Below are 13,999 nucleotides of genomic sequence, written 5' to 3' on the forward strand. Positions count from 1 at the left end.
AAAAAATATTCAGAGACAGGAAAAAGGACAGAGGGTACAGTGGAAACAATGGTGTGAATGAGATGACAAGAAAGAAAAATGGCAAATACAATTATTACTCAAACCTCTATAAATGGAAAGGCATACCATTCTCCATTCACCCACTTCCACTCGGTCTCTTACTACAGTTTACCAAATGTTCCCTTTTTTTTTTTTCAACATTTTTTTAAATTTATTTTTGGGACAGAGAGAGACAGAGCATGAACGGGGGAGGGGCAGAGAGAGAGGGAGACACAGAATCGGAAACGGGCTCCAGGCTCTGAGCCATCAGCCCAGAGCCCGACGCGGGGCTCGAACTCACGGACCCCGAGATCGCGACCTGGCTGAAGTCGGATGCTTAACCGACTGCGCCACCCAGGCGCCCCCAAATGTTCCCTTTTTATAGGTGGAATTTCTACTTATGATAAATAAATTTACAATCTGGACACAGGTTATGGAATAAAGGGAAAGCTAGAACCCAGTGCTGAAAAGATTTTCTCACTTAGAATCTCCATAAAAGAGGGGCCACCTGGTGGCTCAGCGGGTTGTGTGTCTCTTGATTTGGGCTCAGGTTGTGATCTCACAGTTCATGAGATTGAGCCCAAATAGAGCTCTTGCTGACAGTGCAGAGCCTGCCTGGGATTCTCTCTCTACTACTCTCTCTGCTCCTCCCCTGCTAGTTCTCTTTCTCTATCAAATAAATAAACATTTCAAAAAAAAAATCTCAGCCAAAGAGATTTTTTCCAAGTAGGATGCCATTCAATACATTTCTTTACTGTATTTTCTAGATAATTGCTATCAATTTGATTGTACAGGTAAAACAAAAACAGTCTGTTGGGCTTAGTAAACCATATCTAATAATACTTCTTTAAAAACATGAATTCTGTCTTTAGCTCTGATGATTGAATTAAAATTAAGGTCTGAGGTTAACAATTGTCTTTTTTCTGCCATCTCAACTTAACTTTCTCTTACAGTGAAAGCCACTCTTCCCTCCTCTAACCTCTAGAAACTCACTGAACCCCCCCCCCCCCCCAACTACCATCATAGAAAAGGCCAGATATCCTCTGGTCTTAATGATTGGACTGAAAGATGGGCCCTTGAGAGAGGCTGGACAAATTATTCACTGGGATTTATTTGTGATAAAAAGTGAAGCCCTCCCTGTCCTCTGAAGCTTCTGAGATAAGATAATTTAAGCTTAGCACTACCTATAGTTGTATTTCCTATTTTGTGGAGAAAGCAATGACTCTTCAGCAGAATAAATGTTCTCCATAATCTCAGCAGAAGAGATTGCAGGACAGCAAACAGAGAGGTGAAGAGAGATGGAGATGTTGCATATAATGACAGAGATAAAAATAAATATAAAGAAAGAGATCTAGAGGCAGCAACTGAGTTTCTGAAACCAGTTGAGCCTGAGAGAAGACCTATATCTGCCCATTCTCTTTAGGTGACAAAATACCCTTTTGTTGGTTGGCTTAATGGAGTCGTTTTCTTCTGTTAAACTCCAAATATTGAATTGGGGTCCTGTTGGTTAAAAAAAAAAAGAAGTCCTGCTTAATAAAAGGACAAAGGTGTGATAATAGAAAGAATGTAAGGACTTGAAAGTCTATTTGAATATCAGTCTACAACTTTTTGGCTGTGAGACATTAGAAAAGTGATTTATTCTATTTTAATGTCAGTCCATGTACTAGTAAAATGTGGATGCTAAGCTTTGTCTCAAAGAATTGCTGGAAAAATCAAATGTGAGTTGAAGAGTGGATGGGACATCTAATTGTTCTGCACTGAATTGGAAGGTCTGCCCAGATGGATTATATTAGAAAACCGAGCTAGAAATGGAGTACAGTGGAGAACAAAGAAAGAGTGGATTGATTTCCAAGATGCTATAGGCCACCTTAGTGAAAATGCTCCATGCTCTGATGTATGGTTACTCTTTGTACTAGGAAGTCCTCTTGACCTTGCCCGGAGTAACTATCTTCACAGTTTTCCCCCCAGAAATGGATCCCTGTCTCCGATAATCAATCCCCAAACCCTTCTTCTTCTTCTTTTAAAAATCTTGCCCAGGGGCGCCTGGGTGGCGCAGTCGGTTAAGCGTCCGACTTCAGCCAGGTCACGATCTCGCAGTCCGTGAGTTTGAGCCCTGCGTTAGGCTCTGGGCTGATGGCTCAGAGCCTGGAGCCTGTTTCCGATTCTGTGTCTCCCTCTCTCTCTGCCCTTCCCCCATTCATGCTCTGTCTCTCTCTGTCCCCAAAAAAATAAATAAATGTTGGAAAAAAAATTAAAAAGTTTAAAAATCTTGCCCAGATTTTTATTTCATTTTATTTTTTTAAGGTGTATTTCTTTATTTTGAGAGAGAAAGAAAGAGAGCGTGGGGAGGGGCAGAGAGAGAGGGAGAGAGAGAATCCCATGCCAGCTCCATGTTGTAAGGACAGAGCCCGATGAGGGACTTGATCTGATGAATCCTGGGCCAATATCATGACCCGAGCAGAAATCGGGAGTCTGAGGCTTTACCGACTGAGCCACCCAGACAACCCTTGCCCAGCTTTTTAAACCAACAAGTCTACGAGACCATCTTTGCAACTATTTTATTGTTTTTGGCAGGCTTTGCAGCTCTATATCTTCTTTAGGGAAATGAGTACTTGAGACCCACTTTAATGACTTTTATGAAGTTTGGCTTCTCTTTTATTTTCTTTTGTATTCTGATGTACACCATTTAGTGATTTTTAATGTAGAACATAAAAACTGTCTTCTGTTCTATTTCAATAAGGCTTTTTTGTTGTTGTTGTTGTTGTTACTGTTACCAATGTTTCCTGTGTGCTTCTGGATATATGCCATAAACCACATTTTAGTCTGTTTTATGAACCCAGAGAAAATGACACCTGTGACACGTAGGAATGGCATCTTACCTGTCGTATTATTTCATTGTTAATGGTTTAATGACTGCAATAAAGCAGAGCTGAGCGATCACATCGTGTCCTCTGAGTAGCCTGTGCTTCAGCCTGGCACTTCTTCCTGTTTATTGACTCTAACGCTTTTGAGAAGAGGTGTTTGCTTTGTTTTTTGTTTTTTGTTTTTATATCATTGTGTGAGAATGGCAAAGAATAGTAGGAGAAAATGGCTGGGACAAGGTTACTAATGGATGTACCTGCCATCAGGTGATCTCTTCTGGATTGAGATGTTTTGCCTCTTTTCAACATTTGCCTTTCAGCACCCCTGAGCCCCAAAGTACAATACCAATAGATACAGTATAAAACAAAATGTGATTGAAGCATGCTGAAATGATCCTAAGTTTCCATTTCTAGAATGAATCATTCTGGATGAGTTCTTGACTGAAGTATTTTGCATTGCATTTCTTTCTCAAATGCTACTTGTTTGTGAAATCTTTACATAAGGAAAACTTACCAGAGAAGCAGGAAACTTTAAAAAGCTACATAGGTAGAATTCTGATGAATTAGAAAATGTCTACACTGGGGAATCAAATGAGTTTTCTATACTCTAGAGTGAGTCACTTGTTGAATAGAATACTGACTAAGGCAAGGTTTCCATAGGCAAAAACAGTGTACCTCAAAAGGTACAAATAAAATGCTGAAATAGGTGATTTGTAGCTTACAATCAATTTCTGAAACTGGAAAACCATCAACAGCAAGTCACTGTGGACTTGTTTGTCATAAGTTTTAAATACCATCGCTGTGCTGCTAATCCTTCTATAGTATATTCTATGATGATATTGATGATGATGGTGATGGTGATGGTGATGATGATGATAGTTTTCTCTAATGGTATAATTACATAAATTATCTTAGTTTTAAATTGCTTGTCTGCAAATGGTATTATGTCCTATTTTTCTCCCTTAGTACCAAGCACAGAATACAAAGAAAAACTTAAATACAGGTCTAGGTGGGGATAAAAATGGCTCTTACTAACTTTGATGAGGAAACTATGACATAGAGAACAGTTCACTGTCTCAAAGTCACCCTACTTTTTAGTAATGAAATCTGGGGCTCTTAACATCTAATCAAGTGCTTATTATCTGAAATTGTCAATAAGTAATGCTAATCTCAGGGGCTTTATACCTGGAAAGAAAAAAAAGAAGAAGAAAAGATAAAAGGAGACCTCTTTCTCCTATGACTTGCTGAATAATCCAGGCTGTCAAATTTATGCAAACTCACACTCCAGATTAGAATATTAAGGAAAGTCATTTTTATAAAAGAAGATGTTTATTTCAGATTAGGGACACGTGGGTCACACTACTGGAAGTACTTTCTCAACAAAACAGCTTTGCCCCTTCTTCGTAGAAGATGATGCATACATCTGGAATGGCTCAGGAGGATTTATCAATGTTTACTATTTTGTACAGATTGTACACATATTTTTTTTAATGTTTTTATTTATTTTTGAGACAGAGAGAGACAGAGCATGAACGGGGGAGGGTCAGAGAGAGAGGGGACACAGAATCTGAAGCAGGCTCCAGGCTCTGAGCTGTCAGCACAGAGCCCGACACGGGGCTCGAACTCACAGACCGTGAGATCATGACCTGAGCCGAAGTCGGCTGCTTAACCGACTGAGCCACCCAGGTGCCTCCAGATTGTACACATATTATCTGCTTTAAGCTACAAAGAGCCCTGCAGGATTGATCGTCCCATTCCCGCCCTACGGGCCATTCAGATAATTGAGGCTCAGAGAATTTAGGAAACAGTTTGAAGTCACAGAGGAGCACAGCAGAACCAGGCAGATCTGCCCAAGCAGATTATCTGATTCCCAAGCTTCTGCGTGTCCATTCCTCTGAACTACCTCCATACAGAAGAATGGATCTAACCTTGTCCATGTATTAGAATCATGTGGGGAGCTAAAAAACATTATTCTTCTTATTTTTTAAAGCACTCCCGACAAGACCCCACCTACGACCGATTAAGTTGAAATCTCTTGGTGGAGCCTGAGGATGCTAGCGTGCACCCAGGTTTGTGGGCTTTTGTTCTGGAAGATAATCAGTAGAATCACTGGCTCATGAAAGGGAATGAGCCATGAGAGCAATTCCTCATTGCTATAGCAGTCTTGGTGGGGGAGGGGGGGCCATAGTATTTATCATCCAAATCAGGGCACATGAGCGAGTGCAAAGAAAGTGGTATTAATAAAAAGCAGGGACAACTAATATAAACCAGGTTGTCTGGAGCTAACAGATCGGTATTTTTACCTTCTCCATGATCTCAGACTAAGTCCCAGGATATTGCAAGTCTAACAGCAAGGACTGCTTTATTTAACGCTGCCTATGATGGAGTGTGGCACAAAGGATACACTTGATATTTGCAAGATGAATACATTCGAGGCTGTTTTCCCCTATTTTACAGAATATCATTTTCTCACTTAGAATAATGGCTGAAATCATGTAAAGTAGATTTAAAAAATAGCCATTATTTTCTGAAAACAAAAACAAAGAGCTTACATACAATTTCCATTATGGAAAAGCTTTCCGGACAGGTGTTATCCCAATGTCCTCCTTCACTCTGTTCTATTTAGTAGAACATGTCGTTTACTGTGGGAATTGTCAGAATCATCTTCCCCCTTATTTTATATAGATCTGAGTTTTTGGCTGAGATAAATAAACCTATGGATACTTCATGTATTTGAATAGCAACATAATTACATTTACACTCAAAAATAAGATAGGGGTAGTTTTGTACAAATGACAATCCTAGACAGAATACATAGGAGATAAGGAGACAAATTTTGGTTGGATAATGGACTAAACCTTATTACCCAAAGCAACAGGCCATATCTAATCGCCATATCTCTGGATGGCAATTCAAAAGAACACACGCGGCAGTAATGTGACCAACATAATGGTCTTGAGATTATTTAAATCACCATAAGTAAGCTTCATAACTTAAGATACAGAGCAAACTATTTATTTTGAATAAAAGCTCAGAACTTTTAAATGGCAAGGACTTATTGTGCACTAACGTACACTTAAAAGAAGCCCCAGAGGATGCAATCTTTTGAGCCTTTTTAAATCCTCCTGTTTATAGTTTATACTGCTAAATTAACATAGAAGCAAGTGAGCTTTTCCTATGTGCCACACAGAATAATAGATTACAGAAGCCTTCCAGAATACATAGCTCTATGAAAAGCTCTCAAAGATACATTTAATTCAAGTTCTCTTTCCAATCATAGAAGTTGATTAATTCTTGATTGAAAACATAACACTAGACAAAGTAATGTTAAGTAAAATGTTTTTTGTTCTGAGGTTTATTAAACAGTGTAATTGTATCAACCTTTTCCTAGGAAAATATTTTATACGATTGTATTGTACTAGATTATTCAAAACACTAACCTGTGGGTATATATTACAGGAAAACAAGATAAATATAAAAAGACTTATTTTAAAAGAGAAATATAAATTATTTGTGTACATTCTAAATTAAGAGCAGAAACTGAGAAATAACTTTTAAAAATATGATTCTGGTCCTCCACTAACTTCTGCTTTCATTTGTCTTTACTTTTCTTTTCCTTCTTGATGCTCCCTGTAGTTTCTGAAGGTTTAGCCCTCAAATCTCCTCACTCTTAGGGGAATAACAGGTTTCATTTCTCACCACCAAGCAGATGGTTCCCAAATCTGTGCTTTAATTCGTCTTTCTTGCCACAGCTTCTCCTTTGATCTATAATTTCACATTCCCAAATGAAACTCTCACTGGGTTGTTCCTCGCTAATGTCAAACAATGATTCTACAAATGAATCCATCATGAAAGTTAGAGATAAACACACAGCTTTTGGTGATCTTGTCCGATATATTTTATACAACATCCAATTCCCTTTTGTAGAATTAACAAACGTAGTCATTCAACATCCTCACTATTTATCTTCGTTATTTTGCATGGACTCCTTAACCCCACAGTCTCAATTTTTTGGCCCCTGAGCAGTGTTTTCTCTCCTACAAACATGCCTTAGACGCCTGCTCCCAGAGCATGCACTGGGACATTCCAGTTACTCCTCTGTAATGGCAGCCTCGGATTCGCTGATTATGGGAATCGGATTTCCATTGTTGTTGTGGCCTCTGTTTCTCTGTTGGAAAAATTGCTATCTCCTGTAACCACAGCAACAAAAACATGACTTTCTCTGCCCCAATTCCAAAATTTAATTTCCCATGAAGCATCCAAAGAGAAGTAAGACATTGTTTAAGTTTGGAAATTTGCATTTGGACTGGGGAAATGATTATCAACCTACTTTTTTTGCCCTATTTCTATTTACTGGGTAGAAAGCCATCAGATTTTTTTCCCCTTAAGAGATAAGGACTACGTTATTCTAATGCATCTAAGTGTTATTTTAAACTAGTTTTTACTTTATTATTTTGAGTGACTTAATGCAAAGAAAGAAATCTAGATTTAGCCATGTCCTAGTAGGGATAAAAAATAAAATGGAAAGTGGAATAATGCTACCACCCACTGTGGGCCAGAGGGAGAAGGTTTTAAAATTATTCAATCTTAAATTTTTATAGATAGCTTCATATGCCATTATCAAGTAATATAAGTAGGCCTGCCAAGACAAAAATATAAGTTGTACCACTGAATACTTTATGCACTAATAAAGTCTGACACCACATGGGCGTTAAGTAGTTAAATATTAAAACCCCATTCTAGTACATCTCAAGAGGCAGCAAGCAAACTGAACATTTCTGCAGAGGTAGAAAGACTTTCAGATATGACTTACCCTGGAAGTTATCCTTCTCCAAAACGAAGGCAGTCTATGTAAACTCATTCCCAATGCACTGAAACAAGGAGGGATTCCTGGGAAATAAGTCATGGCAGCAGGGAATTAGTAGATGAAAGAGACAGAAATCCCTGTTTCTAAAAATACATTGATTTGTCCAGTACCTAATTAAGAACATGGACAGCTAAAGCTATCCAACTATACGTAGTTGATGAAGATATTTATAAAATAATTATATGCCTACCCCTTTGTATACTTTGCCAGATTGCACTTTCCATTAAAGTCATTCTTGTTCGCCACACATGTATAGCAAGAATTTATCACAGTGACTGGTACATATTAGGCACTAAATAACTGTAAGGAGGTACTGAGAATTTTCTACAAGTAATGTAAAAGCCCTGACAAGAAGAAAGGACAACTCAGGGCACGGATGAATCAGAAGGTGACTAGAAGATAATGTAGAAGCAAGTGAACAAAAGTAATAATAATAGCAAGCTGTCATATAATGCTCACTATATGCTGGGTGAGATTGTATATAAATTTATTTAGTTCTCTTAGTAAGTGTCTATAGTAGGAACTATTACATCAGGGAAAAATTAAAGGTATAGAAATTACAAATGAGTAAATAATTATTTTAGCTTGCACAGGATATGATTGTCGAACTAGAAATAATTAAGAAATTAAGTTATGAAGAATTATTTTAAAAGAGAATTCAGTGAATTAGTAAGGTACACAATTGATATATGATTAATAGCATTCATATATAAAATAATATCTATATAGAATCTATAATGAAGGACAAGACCCCATTTGGAATATTAACAGAAAAGGTAAAATATATAGGAAAATTATGAAGAAATTAGCCAAGCTTATGGAAAGACAATTATAAGATATTAAAGAGGGAAAAACGAGAAGCTACGTAAGTAGATATGTATAAATAATTTTGTGAGATGTGCATAAAGAATCTCTGAAAGGCTAAATGATAAACTCTCCAAGAACACTTAAGAACCAAAAGCAGGTGTTCTATATGTTGGAGTTGGGGGTAGTGTGGGAACTGGACCCACTGGGTCAAGGATTGGTGGAAGACTCATTATTTTCTCTTTAAATACTTTTTGTTTTTTTAATCCATGAATGGATCACTCATTCTAAACTTAGGAAAGAAGTTTACCCAGGGGCACCTGGGTGGCTCAGTCAGTTAAGCATCCGGCTCTTGATTTCATCTCAGGTCATGATCTCATGGTTCATGAGTCTGAGCCCCGCATTGGCCTCTGTGCTGACAGTGGGGAACCTGCTTGGGATTCTCTCTCCCCGCCTCTCTCAACCCCTACCTTGCTTGTGTTGTCTTTCAAAATAAATAAATTTTTAAAAAAGAAGGAAGTTTACCCAAATCCCAAGTATCTATTTTATCTTAAGAGAACAGAATTCTCCGTATACATATCACCTAAAAAATGCCCAAAAGTTTTGCCAATCTCACACTCTTTTAAATGCATAAACTGTAATGAATATTTTGGGTGAATTATTATAGGCAATAGGTTTCTACCATGGGCAGACAACAAATAAATCACCCATAGTAAATTTTTCAGGCATGTGGGCCTGTATATCACTGCAATGCTGTGAATCGAGTTCAAATTCACTTTCATCACAAGATGAAGCAAAATGAGAAATTGAAAAGAGCAGGCAAATCATCTGAAGATCAGCTTTGAAGGTCTGGCTTCAGAAAACATGATTTTTTAAAAAAAAGTTTTCAGGGGATTTCAGCAGGAACTTGTAAATATATCTCTATAACTTTCCTGTCATCAGTTGGAAGATCTTGAGTATATTAACTTCTTTAGTTATGGCAACTTCATGACCAGACACCACACAAATGCACTGAATGCTAAGCATTGTATTTTTGACTGGAGTTTGCACAGAAATATTAAAATGACCCCACTAGGAAACGACCCAGCAGAATCAAACTCTGAGACTCACAGTGCAATTCTCCTGGCACTCTAGGGAAGGAAGTGGGTGTTAGGGGATTTAGTACATGACTTTAGGGCACTTGGTACATGACTTACAATGTGGCAGCATGCTCGAGTCAGTACGACATTGAAAACCTAAAGAGTGATCTTTCCTCAGCCAATTTTAAGGAGGTAGACCATGTCGTTTGCATGTGAATGAGTGTTTTATTATATTAGGTGACTGCCAAAGATGAGGCTGGTTCATTATTAAGTCTAGGAAACATATTTATTCCTTTAAAAATTTACCTTCTAATAAACTTAAAAAAATTTTAAAAGGGGTGTCTGGAAGGCTCAGTCAGTTAAGTGTCTGACTCTTGATCCCAGCTCAGGTCATGGTCTCACAGTGTGTGGGTTCAAGCCCCACATTGGGCTCCGTGCTGACAGCATGGAGTCTGTTTAAGGTTCTCTCTTTCCCTCTCTCTCTCTCTCTGCCCCTCTCCAGCTTTCTCTCTCTCAAAATAAATAAATTTAAAAAAAGAAATTATTTTTTCCTCATATAATCATACTGTTACTGGGAAAATCTGAGAAATAATAACATAGCACAAATATTAGAGAAACGTAATTTAACATAAGAAAATTCAAAAGGCGGTGATGCACAAGGGTTCTAGATGTGCTTGCATTTGAGTCTGGGTTGCTTTGCCCACTCGATGAGTGCTTTTTTGACAATTTACTTAACCTTTGTGTGACTAGGTTTCTTCATTTCTAAAATGCATCTCCAGTGACTATCTCACGGTGTTCTTGAGAGAATAAAATGTATTAATGAATGAATGAGTGCTTCAAGTAGTCTCTGGTACATAGAGTAGTTTAAATAAATGTTAATAATTATTCTTATTATATTTCACCTCTTAAACTGAAAAAAGTTAATCATCCGGTTAGTCATTTTTTTCTATCTTAAAAATCAGTGTAGATTACTGTGTATTAGTGATCAAGATGACTGAAATAAAAAGGGCATACGATACAATATGGAGCTCCGTTCTAAACTGTGGTGCCTGTGGCAAGGAGGCATGGGATGTGATCCATTGAGTTACAGAAAGAAACCATTCAAATAGGAATTCTATTAAATAAGAAAATAAAATTTCAATAATAAGAAAAATAATATTTCAATATTAATCTAATGCATATCTTGAAAATAGTGACTACAAATGGAGATTTTACAGATTGGCGTGAACATTTTGGAAGTTTCAAAATAACTGACGTAAAAGAATAAAGCAATAAAATAAGAAGCAATTTTTTAGAATGGGCTGAGCAAGCAGTACGCTGGACCTCTGGTAGAGTTCTGCCATTTATTTACTCTGTAATTCTAGGCCAGCAGTGCTAAAATGTAATCTTGCATTGTAGGCATTAGCATCACCAGGTAACTTCTTAGAAATGCAGATTCTGGAGCACCCCCCCCCCCAGACCTGAATCAAAAATTCTGAATGTGAAGTTCAGCATTCTATTTCAACACCTTCTAGGTGGTCCTCATTCAGGCTGAAATTTAGGACAATCCTCTCAGGCAATCCTTTTCATTGGGTTCATTCCCTGAACTGTAAAATCAAGAGGTTGAACTGTTCTTTCCTTTATTCCTTCTTTTATTCCTTCAATCCAGGAAATCATGGCCCCCAAATCATTTTCATCAGTATTTTAGTTTAGTTATGCCTTAGTAAGTGTCTTCATTAGAATTTGTCATCTTAAAGAGTAGCTTCAACAATTCATAGTATTTCTGCTGTCTGAAACATCTCATGAAATGCAGAGTGTGAATTAATTTCTTCCAGATAATCCAATTTTTGTCATCCAAGTAATTGTTTCTGTGTGAAAAATTGCTTGCAAAACTATTTGAGAGAAAAATGTAAGAAAGTTGAGAAATAAGGTTTCAACATGGCAAGGAATTATTTTTAAAAATTATACCAGAATCATAAAATTTGATTTTGATTTGACTAATCCAAGTGTGAATAATTTTCTCTGAAAGAAATTTTAATTCTTTATTATTGTGCAAATGAGAAGTGTGTAAGAAAATAAAACACATACAAATAATTTGGTTGATTTCAGGAAAATTATATCCAAGGAATTTATATAGAAGGAGTCTATAAAATGACTTTTGATGCTGACACTATGCAGACCAGTCTGACTAATCAATGGAAAATTTCACAAATGCCCCATGACCTTTAACATTTTTTATCAACACATTCAAAACTTTCTCATAATCAGTCATAAGTGTATCAAGAAATTAAAGAATAATACTATTTTTAATACATTCTAATTCAATGCTTTAATAATACTGAGAACTGCAGTGTTTTATTTATTCATAAGACCTTATCGAAGAGACCTGCTTCTGGAAATATTCAGGAGACATACTTTTTTTTGTTCCTTTGATGAAGAACAACTAAAACCCATGGATAGCATATTTAAACAAACATAAGAAGACTGAAAATGGAGAGAAGAAGGTAGACTTCCCAGGGACCCAAAGGCCTGAGGAACAACAGGGTGGTAGGTTGCTGCAGTTTCTCTTTGCCTCAAATATCCCAGACTTAGAGCTGAAGAAGCCAGCAACCAAGAATGGTCAATGGATACAGACCCAGAAAGCCCCTCCAAACCCTGCCATCTCTACTTAAGGAGCAGGAAAGGGCAACTTAGCAGCACACAAACAAGTATCTCTACTTCAAATACGTGCTAGAGGAGAAACTGCAGTCCTTTCTCACAGTGTCGGCAGAGGCTGAGTGGGGATATCGACTTCCACCCCGTGGAAGCTCTCGGGAAGCACCCCAGTCACCTCTGCACCCCCAGGGTACTATCAAGAAGTCTGAGTGTGGAGCCAGGACTTTGATCCCTGCCAGGCAGTAATGAACACCCCCACCAACCACTGTGCAGTGTCAGTGGGTGTCGTGTGGGTAAGCCTGGACTTCTCCTCTCTCCTGTCAGTAACGGGGTACCACTGGGATGGGGTGAGATGTGGCCTCATGTCAGATTAGGATTTTCACCAACACTCAGTAATAATGAGGCCTTTCCAACTCTCCAGCATCAGTAGAGGCTATCTCAGGAGGAATAATGGGGCGCTTCCTACACCCTTCAGCCAGAAAAGTACCAGAGGAAGCCTAAGGGCGAAACAGAGCTCACACTTCTGCTCATCATCACTGAAAAGTCCCTCCTGCTCGGAGTCCAGAGAGTTAGAATGGAGACCCCTAACTTCCCTTGCCAATGCAGTGTCACAAAATTCAGCTAAAATAGAAGGTTTAAATTGAATCCTGAGCCTCATAATGTTGTATTCAAAATGTTTAGGTTTGAGCTGAAAATCATGTCTCATACTTAGAACCAGGAAAATGCAACATGAATGAAAAGAGACAATCAACAGACATCAACGCTGAAATGACAAACATGTTAGAATTACTTAAATAGATTATAAACAAGCCTTCATAAAAATGCTTCAGAGGGTAATTATGAACGTGCTTGAAATAAATGGGAAAACAGATTCAGCAAAGAAATAGAAAATAAAAAGAAGAACCAAATGGAAATGTTAGAACTGAAAAAATACAGTAGCTGAAATTTCAAAGGTCAGTGGATGATCTCAACAGCAGCATGGAGGGGCAGAGGAAAGAATGCGTAAACTTTCTTGAGGTAGAAAAAGAGAAGTAACCCAATGTGAATAACAGAGAAAAGAGAGTGGAAATGAATGGAATCTCAGGGACCTGTGAGACTATCCGTAAAGATGTAACATTTGTGTCATCCAAGTCCGGGAAGCAGAAAAGGAAGAAGACAGGTCCTCAAGTTCACTTGAAGAAATAATGGATAGAAATCTCCCAAATTTTTCAACACCCCCGCCCCCAAAACAAAACAAAACAAAACAAAACCCAAGACCCATTAATTCAAGACCCATTAATAAATCTCAAACAGGATAAACCCAAAGAAATTCTGTAAATATCTATGGAGTATATTTGCCAAGCATGGATAAAGTAAGGCCACTGCCCTACATTGATCATTTCTAGTGTTATTAGACATGGAAACACATACTTTTAATCAGTATGATAGTTGTTATGGTGAATGTCTGTGCAGTTCGCCGCGGGAGAGCAGAGGGAGTAACCTTGGATAAGATGACTCAAGCTGAGTCTCCAAGTTCAACGTTTATTTATTTTTGGGACAGAGAGAGACAGAGCATGAACGGGCAAGGGGCAGAGAGAGAGGGAGACACAGAATCGGAAACAGGCTCCAGGCTCTGAGCCATCAGCCCAGAGCCTGACGCGGGGCTCCAACTCACGGACCTGCGAGATCGTGACCTGGCTGAAGTCGGACGCTTAACCGACTGCGCCACCCAGGCG

Source organism: Prionailurus viverrinus, chromosome A1, assembly GCF_022837055.1.
Source record: "Prionailurus viverrinus isolate Anna chromosome A1, UM_Priviv_1.0, whole genome shotgun sequence".
NCBI classification, from domain to species: Eukaryota; Metazoa; Chordata; class Mammalia; order Carnivora; family Felidae; genus Prionailurus; species Prionailurus viverrinus.